A 17,432-nucleotide genomic window follows, 5' to 3' on the forward strand; every position below is an offset into this window, starting at 1 on the left:
GTATTTTCTACATATGTTTTATCTCAGATTAGTTATGGTTGCATAGCTTTTCTCATGCTTTGTAAACAAACATGACCTGGTCAAGCATTTGCTTCTAATCTGGTTTGCCTGTTTATCTGAAATCTTCTGTACCTTGATCATGGGGTTTAGAGGTCACATGATCTATTCCTCTTCATACAATTATTTTAGATGCTGCTCATGAACTGTGACAGCTTTAGTTTGTATCTACATTTCTTCTATTATTGATTGATTTCTACTTTCTTGCAGCCCACCATATTTGGGACACTGATTGAAAAACCGCTGGGTGATCACAACTCAGTAAGCAAACTATATTTTCTTTTCCTGTGTGCATTAATGTATGAAGATTCTACAAATCTTTCATTTGGCCACCAAATTTGCAACCAAACTAAGATCCATATTAGGTGATCTGCTCACAGGCCAACTGAGACAGATCGATTTTATACACTTTTTAGTTCAATTTTATCAGATTTTCTGTGGGACGCTTTAGGACAGATTAGTTTTTATACTGCAAATCATCTCACAAAACGTTTTAGGGTTTATTTACAGCTGGTTTTAAACAACATCAGAGTTGAGAATTGAAATGAGGAATCCAGACCTTGCAAAGAAGCACATGACTTATTAAGTAACTTATGGAGCCTCGTTCATCTAAATATTTCAGTTGCCACGTGCTTGTCCCAAAGGTGATGTTCTTCATTGATCTGTCATTTATGTGTAACAGTGAAGGCCAAGTATAGACCAACTTTTTAGAAGAATTTCATTTCAAATGTATCTTAATGCTCACAAAGTACGTTTGGTACAAACCAATATTCACTTGATTCATACAGCACAACAACATTGTTCATGTTTCTCATAATCTTGATTGTACTCACGGTAGGTGATCATATCCTCATCTTTAAACTCTGGGGCACCAGGCATGCTTTCTCTGCCTGATGTAACCTGGGAGAATCCAGCATGCCCACAGACACACAGGAGGATCCAGGCCTAATATTATTCTAACGTATGCGTGTCGAACAATGGCTTTCTCCATGGGACTCTGCTCCAGATCCAGTCAACACAGGAGATCAGTGCAGAAAGCTTAACTCCAATGAGATGAGCTTTAAGGATTAATGCAATTACAATGTGCCAAAGCCAAATAGATTTTTCGCAGGGCTTTTGTTCTAAGCAAATTTACAGTAGTCAATCCCTCGTCCACCTTCTCTGTTTCAATGTTTCATCTGTTTGGTATAGGGAAAAGGAAGTTTATGGTTCACATAAAACATATCGTTTAAAGATAATGATAATGATTTTAGCTTGTGTGGTTTTGCTTGTGCACAGGATGATTGTGTAGTCACCTCACTGTATGTACATAAGGACGTAACATTAGGACATCAAATTGGACTTATGAATTCAGTTGTGAGTTGACAAAATGAACACCATGAAATAAAAACTGGCATTCTGTGTTGTGGGAAACCTGTTTGAAATGAAATTTGTCACAAAATGATTGTCTGTTGTTGTCAAATACATTAAAGATCAGATGTAAAATGACTTTCTAATATTCTAATGCACATTTTGTTTATTTATTACCATATGGAATAATGTACAGTCAGTTGCTTAATATTGCAAAATAAACAACAAAGTAATCAAGTCCCTAACTCAAAGCAGAGTGGTCTTTTATCATTCTGAAGTTTATTTCCTTATAATGACCTGCTGACACACCATTATCCTGCATATTGTGCCTGCTACTAAATAAATGACATTAAACATTGATTTGAGTTGAAAAGATTTCATTATGTGAGAAGAAAGCAACTGCTCAGCACTATATGAGAGAAGCGAAACAAGCACAGCGTAGGATTGGTTGCCAGGGACAACAGTCAATTATACAGTGGCCCTTAAATGAAATTATTTCACAGCTCTCTAGGATGCTTTATTCTGATTGGTCAAATGTGGCCTTCGCCGGTCACATATTTCTGAATAAGGATGGTTGTCCTTAGCAACCTATAACAGATTTTTCATCCCAGCAATCAGTTTTTTTCATAGCCGTGCTTGTATTCTATCTCATATTATTCTGCAGTTCCAATCACACAGTCAGGTCTTATTTTGCAATAATGGCTAATGAATGCCACAGTTGGCCAATTAGATTAAAAAAAAAGTAACAAAGAAACATTTTCCAAGAAGAAGCTTAATACATTTTTCGACATATCCCAAGATATTATTTTTTATATTCTTTTTATATTCTGTGAAACCTCAAATTCAGTGGGTTTTTCTAGGTCATAGTAGCTAATGTCAAAAGCATTCATTTGATGTCATGCAACTGTCTGTGTTACTATGGCAACTAGAAATGCTTTTATGCTCATCTGTTCTCTTTGAAACAGTGAGTCTTAAAAGAAATGAAATCATTTTCAGGCTCTGACACATCCACGAAAACACCTGAGTTTTTACATGGACGATTTAGTTCAACTCATCACATCATATGAAAAACGTATTGTAATTGATTGCTTATGGGATTGTGATGTCATTTCTTATAGTAAAACAGATAATGTTTAAAAAATACTGAAACGTGACTGCAGGCTTTACATTACTGAGAACTTTGGCATAAATGGTATATTTATGCAGCTATATCACCCTGTAGCCCAAGACTGGTTGCCCACTGAAGTTAAGAAGGGCTGAGCCTGGTCAGTACCTGGATGGGAGACCTCCTGAGTAAGCTAGGTTGCTGCTGGAAGAGGTGTTAGTGAGACCAGCAGGGGGTGCTCACCCTGTGGTCTGTATGGGTCCTAATGCCCCAGTATACTGATGGAGACAATATACTGTAAAAAGCACCGTCCTTCCGATGAGACGTTAAACCGAGTTCCTGACTCCCTGTGTTCATTAAAGATCCCATGGCACTTCTCGTAAAAGAGTAGGGGTGTAACCCCGGTGTCCTGGCCAGATTCCCTCCACTGGCCCTTGTCAATCATGGCCTCCTAATAAGCCCACCCTCTGAATTGGCTCTATCTCTCTCTCCTCTCCACCTATAGCTGGTGTGTGGTGAGCGCAGGTGGATGCTGCACACTGGTCGTGGTTGAGGAGAGACTCCCTTCATATGATTGTAAAGCGCTTTGGGTGTGCAGGAATACACAATAAAGCGCTATATACTGTAAATGCCTCATTCATACATATTAGCAATTCTACTCTTATTCTATTGCCTGCCAGATGCTGTCAGAAGTTACATGCTTCAGCTTGTCTTGGATCCCAGCAGGTTGATGCTCCTCTGTTTAGTCAATCTAATGACTTTAATGCATTATAAATAGTCAGGGCTCACTATTAAGCCTTTCATATTGAGTCACGTCTCAGCTCTTTTCTTCACCTTGTGATTCTTTTAGACAGGTTAAATATAGTCTTCAGAGTCCTGCTGAGCTTTATTTACAGTGAACATAAAGTAAAATTATGAATTAATATGAAGAGGTTGTAGAGTACAAATTCAGAGCCTTCATGTTTGGATAACTTCATGGTTCGGCTTACTTCATCTAACCAGCTGCTTGTGTAAGCAAGTATTTTACATGTAAGAAAGATAAGTTGGTTAGTATATATTATATCATAGAAATTTAATTCCCACGCCTGTCTTTTATGTCTCAGTTTTTCTTTGATTTGTTTAGAGACAACACGTGCACTTTTTGTCATTAACAGTTGTCACAAACACAATGCAGTATTCAGTTTGGCAGACTGCCATTCTGCACTAAAGTCAATTTATCCTCTCATGAAACTGATTTACGCTGTTGTCTTTGACAGCAAAGCTTTTGTGCAAGTTATAGTGTTGGCACAAACACGCTCTGCACCAAATAATGTCAACACTAAGATGCATAAACTGAAAGTTCTACGCGCAGTGTTTGGCTCAACCGCATGTCAGAGAAAAAACGAAATAGGTAGGCTTTAAATGCAGTGACATCGTGAAACAAAGTGTTGCTTTTGTGTGGGGGTAGAAAAGTGCCTATGCACAAGCTGTTCTCTCATAAACATGGGGCCGGGTGACCTTCCTCTGTGGATGTTTGTCTTGCAAGGAAAGGATGCTTTGATGACTAACTGACTCAGCGCTTTTGTATGGGCTGTGTTATGCCCATGTTATGGATGGGCTACCGCAGCCCTGACTCTTAAGATGAATTTCTCCTGTTCAAACTGTAATAACAAACAACCTTTGGTACATAATGACCTAGAACGGCGTGATGCATTGGATCTTCAAGAATTTAGATCTTAGTCCAGAAACAGCAGATGTGTTATGAAAACAAAATTAGGGTCAGAAGACGAATGAGGGGCTGAAAGGTCCATAGGAACAGTTTTGAGATTGCTTAGCTTTTCACACTGTACGTCTGGACATATTTCCATTTTATCACTAATTTATCCTGATGGGGACCAACTAGTGGCTCCATTTTAATTTGTCTAAAGTGTCGTCAAAAAAGATTATTATAAACACACACGATCAACTAACATAAATACACACATGATCAACTACTAGAACATTGTACACTGTAAAGATATAACACATTGTTACATAAAATCATTTCATATCAGACAAAGTCATTTCAGTGACTGCAGGTTATAGAATAGAGCATAGAAAAATATGTTAAATACATTTTATTTTGTTAGTTTGTTTCTTTGAGTCCACTGCATCCCATTCAGATATCGTCTCTAGACAGCCATCACATCCTTTAGCAACACAATATACCTCCATCGCAGTGTTTCCATTACATCTGGTAGATTCCCCTATACACCAGGCAACTGTGTTATGGTTTTTTAAAAATATGTGTTTTCCCTTTGTGGAATCCCCACTCTTCCTTTCATTTCCCTTTTCTTTTAAGTCTAACATGTTGTCAGCCAAATTTAGCAAACCAAAAGTAGTGTGGAAACTTGGACGTCAAAAAAAGTTGTTGTTGGAAGAATAACTTTCCATAGCTCAAAATGTAATGAATAAATCTGAATGAACTTTTCATAGGAAAGCCCTTTTTACAAGGGGAAGTCAAGTCTAGTGTGTTTACTCATGAATAATTCACCTTGTAGTTTTCAGCTATACAATATAATAGAGCAACTGGTATGGCTTTACTCAAACTAAACATTTGTGAGTTTTAGACAAGATGAACAAGCATGCTTGGCCGCTAGGAATTATTAAAGGTTTCCTTCACATTTGTTGCCCTTTTTAGTAAAAAGAGAGAGATAATGTTTTATTCATGGTCTAGTCTTGCCTGTGGCAAGCTATGGATTTTTCTGCTAGGTGAGATTAGATATTTTAAATCATTTGTTAAATTGTTCAAAAGGATAACAGGCTTCAATTTAGCATGCATGGGTTGCAGTTGATTGTTTTGTGTTTACAAACCTCTCAAAGACAAACTGTAAGTCTGCAGTAGCTAGATAATCACTTCCATTTCCTCCGGTTATGAAATGTTGACCTGTATGGAAATGTGCACTTTGCAAACATTGTTTTTGGAATTTGCATTTTTTTGTTTTAAATATAGCTCAATTTGTATTCACAGTTTAGGATATTTATATATCTTTTCTGTGTCGGGAGGAAGTATATCAACTTCCAAACTTGCTTTGCTAGTGATATTTTTCTGTGTAAAAACGACTACTGAAAGTCCAGTTTTAACAATAAACACAATGAGGTCATTAGATAGAGGCCAGGCTTTAATGTTAAAATGGCATATGAAATGTTTATGCATATGTGTGAAGCCTTTAGGAGCTGTTTTGATCAGCTTTGATCTGTTCTAATAGACCAGAGATTGCTTATTCACAGCTGAATTGCTCTTTCAAGTTTTTTCTCCCCAAGTTATTTTTGGAAGCTGTAAAGATATTTGTACTCATCGTGATTCGTGAACAAGATAACTGTTTGCCTCATTTGTTGGCTGTTGGGAGAAAATGTGAACCATATCAATTTGATTCAAAAGCAAACACTCTTGTTATCAGTGCAATGAGAAACAATATTGCTCAATTGTTTTCAAATTCTGATCTTCATCTACACATTAATGCACGATTGTGCTAGCATGTGTCTGATAAAAGAGACAGAAACTATCAGATTTTGCTTCAGCCCATTGAGTTTAGAAATAAAGTGTATATTAATCTGTCATGATTTTCAGCATTGTATTATGAAAGAGCACTGCCATTAAGTTAACATGCAGTATACAGGAATTTTGTTGTTACAGGAGCAAAAAGCTTGTTAATTTTAGCTTGTGATGTAAATCTTTAGTTTTTAGATTTTTATGACTGACAAAATGACTCATTTGAGTGAAAGGGACAAATGCGACTAAAAGGATTATGGTAAGTCATAAATGGTGTCAGTTTCAATCGCATTAAACTGATGGTGACTTTGATGTGTTAAGAAGATGAAGGTAATGGAGCACCTGTGTCTGGTGAGACTGCAGTTCAATGCATATTACAGATCAGAGGACAAAGACACTTAAACTGTCCATCTATGAAAATCAACTTAAGTGCGCAAGTTTGCTAGTCCTGCTCATTTTTTATTTATAGATATTTTTACTGAGCTGGGGAAGCTATTTCACATTAACTGAGTATTTGTAGCCTTTTGTGATGAATCTGTGGTTTGTCCTTGGCAGTAAAGCTGTTCTTTGTTTTTGACGAAAAGCTTCCCGGTACTAAAGTTCTTAGGTTTCCCAGCATGCTCTGTCTGCTTGAGTTCTCCCCCAAACAGTCATTGAAGCTTGACGTGGCGACACATGATTTTAAGAGCAAAGAATATATAAACGTATAACTTAATAACAAGATAATTTGTGTTATCATTATGTCTGATGGAATATAAACAAAATTTATTTTAAACAAAAGTTATTTTTGAAAAACACTAAACATATTACAACTTCTGTATGGGTAACTATATGAGCTAGACTGCCTGTAGCAGGGTGGGGGATATACAGTAGCCGGTCTGACTTTCTGTACATGTGTGAGTGTGTGATAGAGGGATAATAAGAGGGCAGTCAAACAGACGTCTTTTCCCAAGGCATTTATTTCCCCCCTGGCTGTGTGAGATTGAGTGGGACAGGACAGGACAGGTGCAGGGTCTGACTGCGCTCTCAACACTGTGACTAATGACACTGAGAGACAGAGCAGCGAGAGACACCACCAGTGTGTGTGTGTGATTGGAGGAGTTGAGTGACTTGTGGGAACAGATCTTCCATTGCACACACTGCATGGAGTCACTGTATGATGTGGCTCTTGCTGTCAAGTGATGGACAAATGACATACTCGAGTATCGGTGAGTGTTATAAAAAAGTGCTCATTTCCAATTTGGTGGACTGATTATTTTTAGGGATAGAGATGAAGGATGTTTATAATACCTGGAGAAAATGATTCATTAGCAATCCCATTTATTTAAAAAGAAGTCAAGTATACACAGTTTATATTCTGCCATCATTATTCATGGGTGCTTAGTACTGCAGCCAGGGTTTTCTGGACAGTCATCTAAGACGTATTTCAACCTGATCTCGGGGGAATTCCTAAATATTTTACGAGGTGGCTAATTCATATGAATTTGTGTGTTGTGAATCGTACATAAAGCAATATTGAAGCCCCATCCTTAAGCCCGTCCCTAAACCGAACGTCACTGTTAAAATGGACGAATGAGATCGTACGAATTCATATACGAATTTGCCAAAATTAGCTACATTGTAACATAGTTATGTTTTTGCCGTGAGATTGTGTTGTGTATTTACCACACTGTAAAAATGACACGGATATTTACTTAAAAAAAATGATGGTAACAATATTACACAAAATATTTTTAAATACTTTAAAGCGTATTTGTAACACAATATTCCATGAATAAATCAAGTAAAATTACCTAAACTATTTAAGCACGTCACATGATAATCTTCAAAAAAATCCAGAACAGAAGAAATACTAATTTGAGCATTGGAGTTAACCTCTTGATCTCTTTTAACTTCAGTTTAACATTTATTATTGTTTACAACAACGTATATGATATACAAGTAAGCTGAGAGTCGTCTCAGTACTGGCAATAGCACCAGTACTGTTCACTGAGTGAAAATAAGCACAAGCACAAAGCCCTAAGTACAAGCACCACTCTTCTGAATGATGCTAACCACGAAACTCAAAAATACAAACGGAATCTCTTCTAAATCTTGAAGACAACTGAGCAATAACTCTATCAAGTCTTTCATTTTATTGTAAAGCACATAAAATAGCAGTTTTTCCACAAAAATGACTCTCTTAATGCTGTCGCATGCAAAGCATGCTGGGAACACCACAGCAGAGCAGTGCAGTGTTGGCTTGCTCACTGGGAGACTGCATTTATTTATTCATTTATTTATTAGATATTTATTATAATGATCTTGCTTGGTCTATAAACAACATGCACTGTGCTGTGTTTTACCTTTCTGTGTTTTTCTTATTTGCTCCTGTAAAGCTGCTTTGGAACAATGCACATTGTGAAAAGCGCTATATAAATAAAATTGAATTGAATTGAATTGAACTCTAAATTCACTGCTCAGTTAGTGAAATTAACTAAAATAATTAATGTAGTCCCTCCACAAAATAATTGAGTAAGTTTAAGTGGGTTGAACATGATAAAATTAAGTTGAATTCACTCATTAATTTGTGCATTTAGAATTCCGAGATTTTTTCTATAATTTAAATTTAAATTTTGGTTAAAAAAACAAGAACACAATTGTATTAAGTAAAGTTTACTGAATTAATTTCATGAAATCTACTACAACACAGAATCATTTTTTACAGTGCATGTGACAAAAATGACAACATTGATTGGTTCATGCTAAGCACGTGCACAGTCTGAACCCCTACAAACCATTTAGAGACATAATGCGACATTATAATGAAAAACAGGCCATTTAACATTTTAAAAGTGCACCACAAACATCTTTTGTAAAATAATGTGTACTTTGTCACAAGTCTTTTGAATATCCATCATTGCAATCAGATTTTACCCACAATGGTGTAGTAATGCGTAATATCATCCAACAGCAGTCCTCCAAACCAAACCTTGGAGCTTTAATAGAAATAACCTAGAGCCAGTTGACAGAACACATTCTGGAAGTTCAGAAAGTGCACAATTTGTGTGATGGTATAAAAACTAAACACAAAAGACCTAAAGTGATTATTAAAGCAACACTGTATCTGTAATAATCAAACATTCAGTTGTTGTTCAGAGAAAATGTTGAATTTCACTCTGAGGCACATCAAACATCACCAGTGGATTAAGCTACTGTTGCTGTTTTGCCTTTTGGCTCCAGAAACTTCTTTCTAGAGGTCTCACTGGGGACACTGGCACTGTCTGAATAGTGACAGATGAGAGACGAGAGAGACTCAAAAACGATTACTGTCAAAAGTATGTGTGTGCAAGCATTTTGTCTTCAAGCCTACTGAAGCATATACACGGTTCTCCTCTCAATCCTCTCTGTATGTCTGACTCATAATGAGCTCATATCCAGTTACATCATAGCAAATCTGCACTTTGGAATCCAATAGGTAGCCTCTGGCTGAGAAACTAATTCACCCACCAACTGCTAAATTTGTAAGAGATTTATTGGTTTTCTGATATGTGGAAATAATTCTCACAGGCTCCGTACCGCATAATCTTGGTGGTGACCGTGTGGATGGGAAATGTCCCATCTTCATCCTCCTCTACATCGAGTATGATTGACATGCTCAAGACTTTGTACTAAGAGGCTATTGTCAAGCTTTCCTTGTGATGTTTTTCTCTGCCGGTTTTGTGTAAGGGAGTTGGCGAGCTTATGCAATTTAGGAAAGTTCAATGGAAGGCCTCAGTTGTGAGTTTTAAAGTCCCCTAGAAATATGATGTCATGTGTGTTACTTTATGTGATATTGTTATTTTGTGAATATTTATTTATATTGCTATGTAAAAAAAACTGAGACCCCATTTGTGATGCTATGAAGAGATGTTCGTATAAAATCTAAGCAGAATGTAAAAGATTGGACTCATATGATTTTAGCTGTAAAATGTTATTTAGAACAAATCTTTATCAAAAAAAATTTGTTAAATTTTACATTCACTTTTTTATTCAAAAGTCAAATAACAAATACAGTACTGTATATTTTGTGTTTTAGCAATTATCTATAATCGGGTCCATTATGTCTAACTACAGTTAACTTTCATACATATTCTTCATACTAAGGGTTATGTAACAAAAATGTTTTTTTTTGTTCTGTATGAGATGAATAATAGGTTATGTAAGAGTCCTCTCGTGTGGAATTTTAACTTTCACCTCTGACTTCAGATTTTTGCACTGCCTCAGATGTGCTTGATATGCCTTGATTTATTACTCTTAAGACGTAATCATTGTAATTTCATTCTTACCTTGAAATGTAACGGTTGCCTTTCTGAAATAAACCCATGTCCATTACATGAATCACGTAAATTTCATATTTTCCATTTAAAACGGCGTTTTGTAGTTTGCATCAGTGGATACTACCGCTAAACATTTCTATTGTTGTGGTGAAAATGGTAAAATATTGAATGTTTAGCCTCTAACGCCGTGCGTTGCACTAGAACAGGAGTGTCAAACTCAATAGAGGGTATGCATCGACGTCACTTTCCCGCCGGGACACGCTCCCTTGAGTGGTAAAACTAAGGCAAAATGGCTGCATTCAATAGGAGGAACAAAATCCGGGACTAAAACACGCAATTATTTGCTGAAACTACAAGCAGCTGGACTCGACGGTGATCCTTATGACTTACAAAGGAATCAGGTGTTCTTAGACACTCAAATGTTGCGCGGAATTGCGTTTCTTGATATTGTAACCATTCATTTTGCCCAGTGTTTTACCACTCAAGCAGGCGCGTTCCGGCGTGTTCACGTTGACAAATTGACACCACTGCACTGGAACCCTAGCTGTCTTCTTTGATTTGATTGGTCACCACACCGGCTCTGTAAACAGTAACTCCCGCCTTCTTACATTGGCCAATGGCCACCTTATTTTAACATTGACGTCCACTGCTAGACCGCTGAGGAAAAAAGTTTGCAGCACCAAAAACTACAGATAGGCTTTTAAGTATTTCTATCACAAATTTGATTATACACAACAGAAAAAATGGCGGGTTTTATTACACACCACAAAAAAAAATGGCGGGTGCGATCCTGCGTGAGAAAATGATGTGTTGCCTGAGAAAACAATCAATTGCGTGAGTCTCACGGCGTTTGCGTGAGGGTTGGCAGCCTTGCATATAATCACGCTCTTATTCGTGTACAGACTTTTAAACCATTTAAGCGCGATTTGAAACAGTTGCTTTGACGCGTTCAGTGAAGATTAACAGCTTGTAGCTGTGGGACGCCACAAAATGCAACACGTGGTCCAGTCTGGTGTAACGTTATACAGTCACGGGCTAAAGGCTGCGTCAGTGAATCTCTGTCAGACAGCGCACCAGTATTAATTTCTCTTTCGTGCTTGAATAAATAAAACACAAGATTATGCCAGAAAGCCCGTTTTGTCTAGCATTTTCGTAAGCACAGACTTAAACGTGTTAAATAATATCTTAAATGAATGCAAAGAGTTTAAGAGATTAATCACAGAAAAAATGTGTGATTAATCCGATTCATTTTTTACTATTGTACTATTTTTATCTATATATCTTTATATATTTTACTTATTAGTATTTCACCCAAATTCTTTTATCACCTTTTGTCATGATGTAATACTTTCATTTTCTGCACAACAATGTTCAGTAAAATTGCTTAAAAATTCACCATCGATCAAAACAGATGCATGAGATTGCATTGCTCATAAATACATCAGCCTCTTTGTACCATGAACCAGCTGTCACCACCGTTTCACGCAATTACATTTTACTAGGCATCTGCATGGCCAATATACACTTTAATGGTACAAAAAGTGTAATATTTACCCAGAAAGACTGGATAAGCGTTATACAGTGCTGACTGATGTTTCAGTTTACCATATAATGACTTTAGCAGCTGTAAAAAACATGCTGTCCAAGCTCTAAATAGAAACAGACTGAGCTTTATTTGCGAAGTGTACACACACACACACACATGCAGTATATTTTAATTTTACTGAAAATATCAGCAAACCTTTCATTGTTGAAGTAGTCTTGCAAATATGCATGCTGAGAAGAATGCTGAACATGAGTACAGCCTATGCACTGAGGATCAGTCAAGCAGAATGAGTCTAACCAAAACCATATATCATATATCAACCTGAAGATAAAGAGAAGAAGCCCTTTTTATACATGTTATAATTTAGGTGTTGAATATTAAGATCGACCTACTTTAACATTATCGCTGGATTTACATACATATTATGATGCAGACGATTGCTGCGCCTTTAAAGTAAGCATTATTGATATACTGTCATATATGTCCTGTGGCTTTGTGTTGACTTATTTTTGTATCTATTTATTTCCATATATTACAAAAAATAGGTTGAGAGTAAATTATAAATAGAGAGTAATATCCACAACCTTCAGGGATGATGCCGGATGTGATTAATCTTGATTCTGCATTTGAAACTGATGAGTGTATGTAATATCACCACATGTTGTACATGTAGCATATGTTCTGCTCTTCAAATGGGTTTCATGATGACTGATCACATGAAAATTTTAGCAGAACTTCATCAAAACTTTAAAACAGATCCAATGCCACACGTACATTAGAAATAATGAACAATTCTTGTGTATTTTGAACAGTGTTCATGCATTGTTAATAAATATGATATGACTACCAAAACATTTCAATGGTTAGGGCTTACAACCTTCAGCACATATTAGGCTACAGGATAATGGATATTTTCATCATAATCTGAAGGTCCTTAACTGGTTTTTGGATGAGGATTATCCTTTTCCGGCACCCTTTGCTTCTCCTTCAGGGCCTTTTTCTGCAAAAGAACCGGATTAGCTAAACTTTCCATTCCCTTTGTTATGCTAACACATTGACACAGTACATTACATTGACATATAACAATGAATGTTGTTAGAGGTAAAACTGTGTATGGTCACAAAACCTTGGTAAAATCTTTCACAAGAAAGAAAGAAAAGAGAGGGTGTGTGTTAGGAACTGCTCTCTGGATGGAATGGCGTGTGAAGCTTCTGTTTCACTCCGCGTGCACAGGCATCTGAGCGTGACTAGAATCACCAGATCTTGAATTTCTTCTCAAAAGACCAGAGATACTCTTAAACACTAATGAAGACATTTCTTTTATCAAAGGATCCATTATTCTCATATTGACTGTATTCATCACACTTTTTGGCAGGAAAATAATACTTCCTTGTTGTTATGTAATGTACAGGACAGGAAGTTGAAGTTTTTCTTATGCTTACATTTAATGAGGAATGATAGTACTTGCTATTTCAAGAAAAGCTATATTTAAAGCATATAATTGGGATTGCTGTGAAAGCTAAACAGGAAGGACCAAAAGCCTTGTGCTCCTTTCTGACAATCCATATAAAGTATATATGGTTTCCAGATCTTGTGCATTCTGTACTCATTTTCAAGTCTGTCACCGAGACTTTAGCAGATTAGAAGAATGTCTCTGGAAGACAGAAGCCAGGCATGATTGGATGATATACAGTAGATATCACATTTTTGTGCCTCCAAAAAGTGTTATTCCTCCACGTTCTCTTTAATCAGACAGATAAACCCAAGGCCAGCTCCATCTGGGCCTGCTTTGTGTGGCTTTTGGCATGGCACACCTGCCATCTGCTCTTGCATTGTTTTAGACACTGATGGCATGACGACAGAGACTGTAAGTGGGGTCAGAGCAAATAGTCTAACGGGTCAACCGAACAGACAGATATAACCTTTATGCAGACCTGTTCTAATATGGCTGAATGGCTCTAAATTATGCAACAGCGTACATTTGACATACTGGCATCTGACATCTTCACTCTTCCCTTTCCTCTGAGTGCAAAAAAGTGGGGGCACTGTCCCTGTCGACTTGGATGGACATGAGCCAGTTCTTATATAATCTGAACAGATTATCTTTTATGTGTATGTGGTGGGCTGTTTTGCCCCACTGTTATACATTCTGTGGTAGTGACATCATATCTGACCATTCTCAAGCGATGTGAGATTATCTAGTGGATAACTCTGGGGAAAAAAGGTGACTATGAGGCCACTTGACTGAGCAAGTGTTCTCTGCATCGGTGAAATAAATGTATAAACTCAAACATATAAATAGACATGTTCAGTTGTTCAGTAGTGATGGTGGAAAGAGATGACGGCCCTCATCATTTACTGGGAACTTCATTAGGCTGCTCTGCTATACGCCTGTTGACAACAACAACAGACTGCTGCATTCTTTGAGACCTGTGGGTCGAAACTCGTGGTTATGTAGGTTTTGTGGAATGTACATTCTGATTGGCTACCTCATTGTGATGCAACAATGACATCATCTGGGCTACATCAGCTAACCATTTTTGTGGGATTTGTTTCATTACATAACATTGAATAATCCTTTTTATGCTTTTTTTCTTTTATTATTTTATAATCTTTGATGAAAGACAACATCCAATGCAAGACACTTTAAGAGAAAAAATAAAAAATCCCAGCATGCAATAGTGTATCTTACATGCAAAAACATTAGTTGCATGCCTAGAGCCAAACCATACAGTAGTGGCAAAAAATGTCCAACTTTGGAAAAATAATTTTATTTAAATATATTATTAATGATTTAATAATAATTAGGCTGTTAAAGTATTAAACATTTTCTTTTAATTTTTTGTAAAAATGTTGTATTCAGTGCTTGGAGTGTAAACTGAAGCTTAACATTAAGACAAATTTAGGGAGTCTTGACAAAAAACATTCACAAAGCATATTAAGTCAAGACCCAAGAGAATGACTAGCGAGCATCATCAAAACACTATAAACTGACATGAGCTTTTTTGTTTTTTGTATATTCATATAAAATCCATATAACCCGGATATGCTGTTGCCAAATAATTATGTCCATTAAATAAAAAGTTTACTCTTTTGTCCATTTTGCACCATACATTTCATGTGTTGATCATTTAGTCTAACCCGAGGAAGCATTAAAAGCAAATATTGTACAAATATGCCTCCGGACATCACCTTTGGCCACTACTGTATCTCACACATTTAAGTGTTTCAGGCATCTAACTGGTTAAGAGCAGACCCTTAAAAATGTGACAAAACAATTCCTTTTCCTCAGGTGGTCCTCTTGTTTGTTTTGACAGAGGGGGTGGGGATGGAATGTCAGCTCTCAAGCGTCTCTACCCAGAAGGTGGAGGGGAGACTGGGGAGAAAAGGGGAGGGTATGTGGGTCACAGGGAGTTTGTCTGGGTGTTGTCTTCTAGTTTCCTCCATTTCCTAACCTTCCCCCCATACACTAATGCCACTCGACACACATGCAATGTCTTACAGTTGCTTATCTCATATGCTTTAGGGCCACTTCCAATAACATAACTTAGGATGCTTATAATGGGACAAGAGGTTTTTAGTAGAATATTTAGTTGTTATATTTAGATAGTTAGTTGTATATATTGTTCATTTTTTAGAACCAAATTTTAGAGCACCGTGTGTTCAAGGTGTGTGTGTGTTCACAACTGTGTGTGTGCACATGGATGGGTGAAATGCAGAGCACAAATTCCGAGTATGGGCAGGGGCGGACTGAGCAGTAGGACATTCTGTCAAATCGGAATCTGAGTATCGGAACTTTTCCCGATGGGCCACTAATGTATGGGGCCATAATGGATGCTTGTGCCGGAAAGACGGACGTTATTAACGCGAATGCATGCAACGTGAAGGCATTAGCGAGACGGACATGTATACATGCAACACAATGACATGTCACCCCCCATTGACAGAAATAGTTGAGGGCTGATGCAATCTAACTCTACAAACCAACACAGTTTAGAAGTTTAGTTTAGAAGAGGCTAAGATGAAAAATGATGAAAAACACCATAAACACATTACACTGTATGTATGAGTAGATCATCTAAAATGGTTAAACTAAATTATTTAAGTTGATAAAATTTTACAGGGCAAAATTGCTCTTTGCAATCATTTAATTTGTGAATTTTATATATACGTATATGTTTATGTTGTTAGTTATTTCAAAATAATAATTTCATATCAAGTGTAATTAGTAAAGCCTTTTTGCATGGCTTTTGTGTGAATTCTTGTCTTGTTTTTATCGGACGTCATGCTTACATCTACATCTGTCATGTCCTGTGTCTCTCATTCAGACCATTTTAAATCATGTCGTCTTTTGTAAGCACTTTTTTCCCAGACCTCAGTCAAAGATAATTAAAATGTCAGCACTGCCTCAGACAGCCCAATCACAGATGGACGCAAGGCAGTCTTTTGCCCCCTGACTGACTTAACAAACTAGCAGCCCATCCTACTCACTGTAGCATCCAGATGGGAAGGGGACATACAAAGGAGCAGTTTAATATGTATTGCACTTTATGTGTTGTACTTAGAGGTAGTTCTAAAGCTGGGAGCAATCGAAAGTGATGAGAAATTGTTGCATTATTCATGGCACACATCCCCTTAGTGTGAACATTCATACTACACAAAACAGTGGTGTGGGCTGTATGTTATAATCTTGACATGTTTATTCGATTGTTTGTAAACAACATACAGTTGTTTATTTACAAATATATAGTAAACTTTTAGCCTAAATCATATAGTTCTGGTCCCAGTTGAGATAGATGAGAGATGTTTTTTGTACACCAGTGTGTGGGAACAGAAAGAACACAGAGTATCAACAGTTCAAAATAAAAATTGTTAAGTAATTTTTCTTACTATGGTAGTCAATGGGGTCCAAGAACTTTTTGGTTATAAGCATTCTTCCAAATATCTTTGTGTTCATCAGAACAAAGAAATGTATACAGGTTTGGAACACAAAGGTGAGTAAATGATAACAGAATTTTTATTTCTGGGTGAACTATCCATTAAACTGTTCCTCTATGTAATTGTATGCAATGAAAATTGTATTTTTTATCTGTACTCCATCACTTATGTTGCATAGTGCCTAATTGTTTTGATTTTCCAGTTAAGTCTTGGATTTTTTTTGTATAAATACAAGTAAAAACATAAAAGAAATAAATTTCAATTATCTGGTCCATTAATGTATTATATGAATTGATATCCTGATGCCTTGTGTAACCTTGAAAAAAGTGCGTCATCTCAAAGGTTATTTCCTAAAAGATGCAACGTGAAACATTTTCAAATCTTGCTATGAAGGTATAATCAGGCTTTGTATAAATGTTTGATCACCATGCCAACTCAAAACAAATGGGGCATGTTCCAAATATAGAGAAAAGTTCACTGTAAACCCCGATAAGTTAAGATATCTCTTTTAAGTTGATAACTCAATTCTTTTGAGTAAAGAACACTAAACACATAAGCATAGTAAACTCAAAATAATTAATTTTGAATAAACTTTTTTTTCATTATTTCATTTTACATTTACCTGAG

The 17,432-nt window shown here is 36.6% G+C and overlaps 1 protein-coding gene across 1 annotated transcript in view; it reads left to right on the top strand.

Annotated features, from left to right (window-relative positions):
* The first annotated feature begins 267 nt into the window (after positions 1-267).
* Positions 268-17,432, top strand: part of rasgef1ba (RasGEF domain family, member 1Ba) — a 40,509-nt gene continuing 23,344 nt past the window's right edge. The window contains exon 1 of the mRNA XM_057322235.1: positions 268-318. The gene's annotated coding sequence lies outside the window, so the exon portion shown is untranslated. The remainder of the gene's footprint in view (positions 319-17,432) is intronic.

This window comes from Triplophysa rosa, linkage group LG2 (genome assembly GCF_024868665.1).
Source record: "Triplophysa rosa linkage group LG2, Trosa_1v2, whole genome shotgun sequence".
NCBI lineage: Eukaryota > Metazoa > Chordata > Actinopteri > Cypriniformes > Nemacheilidae > Triplophysa > Triplophysa rosa.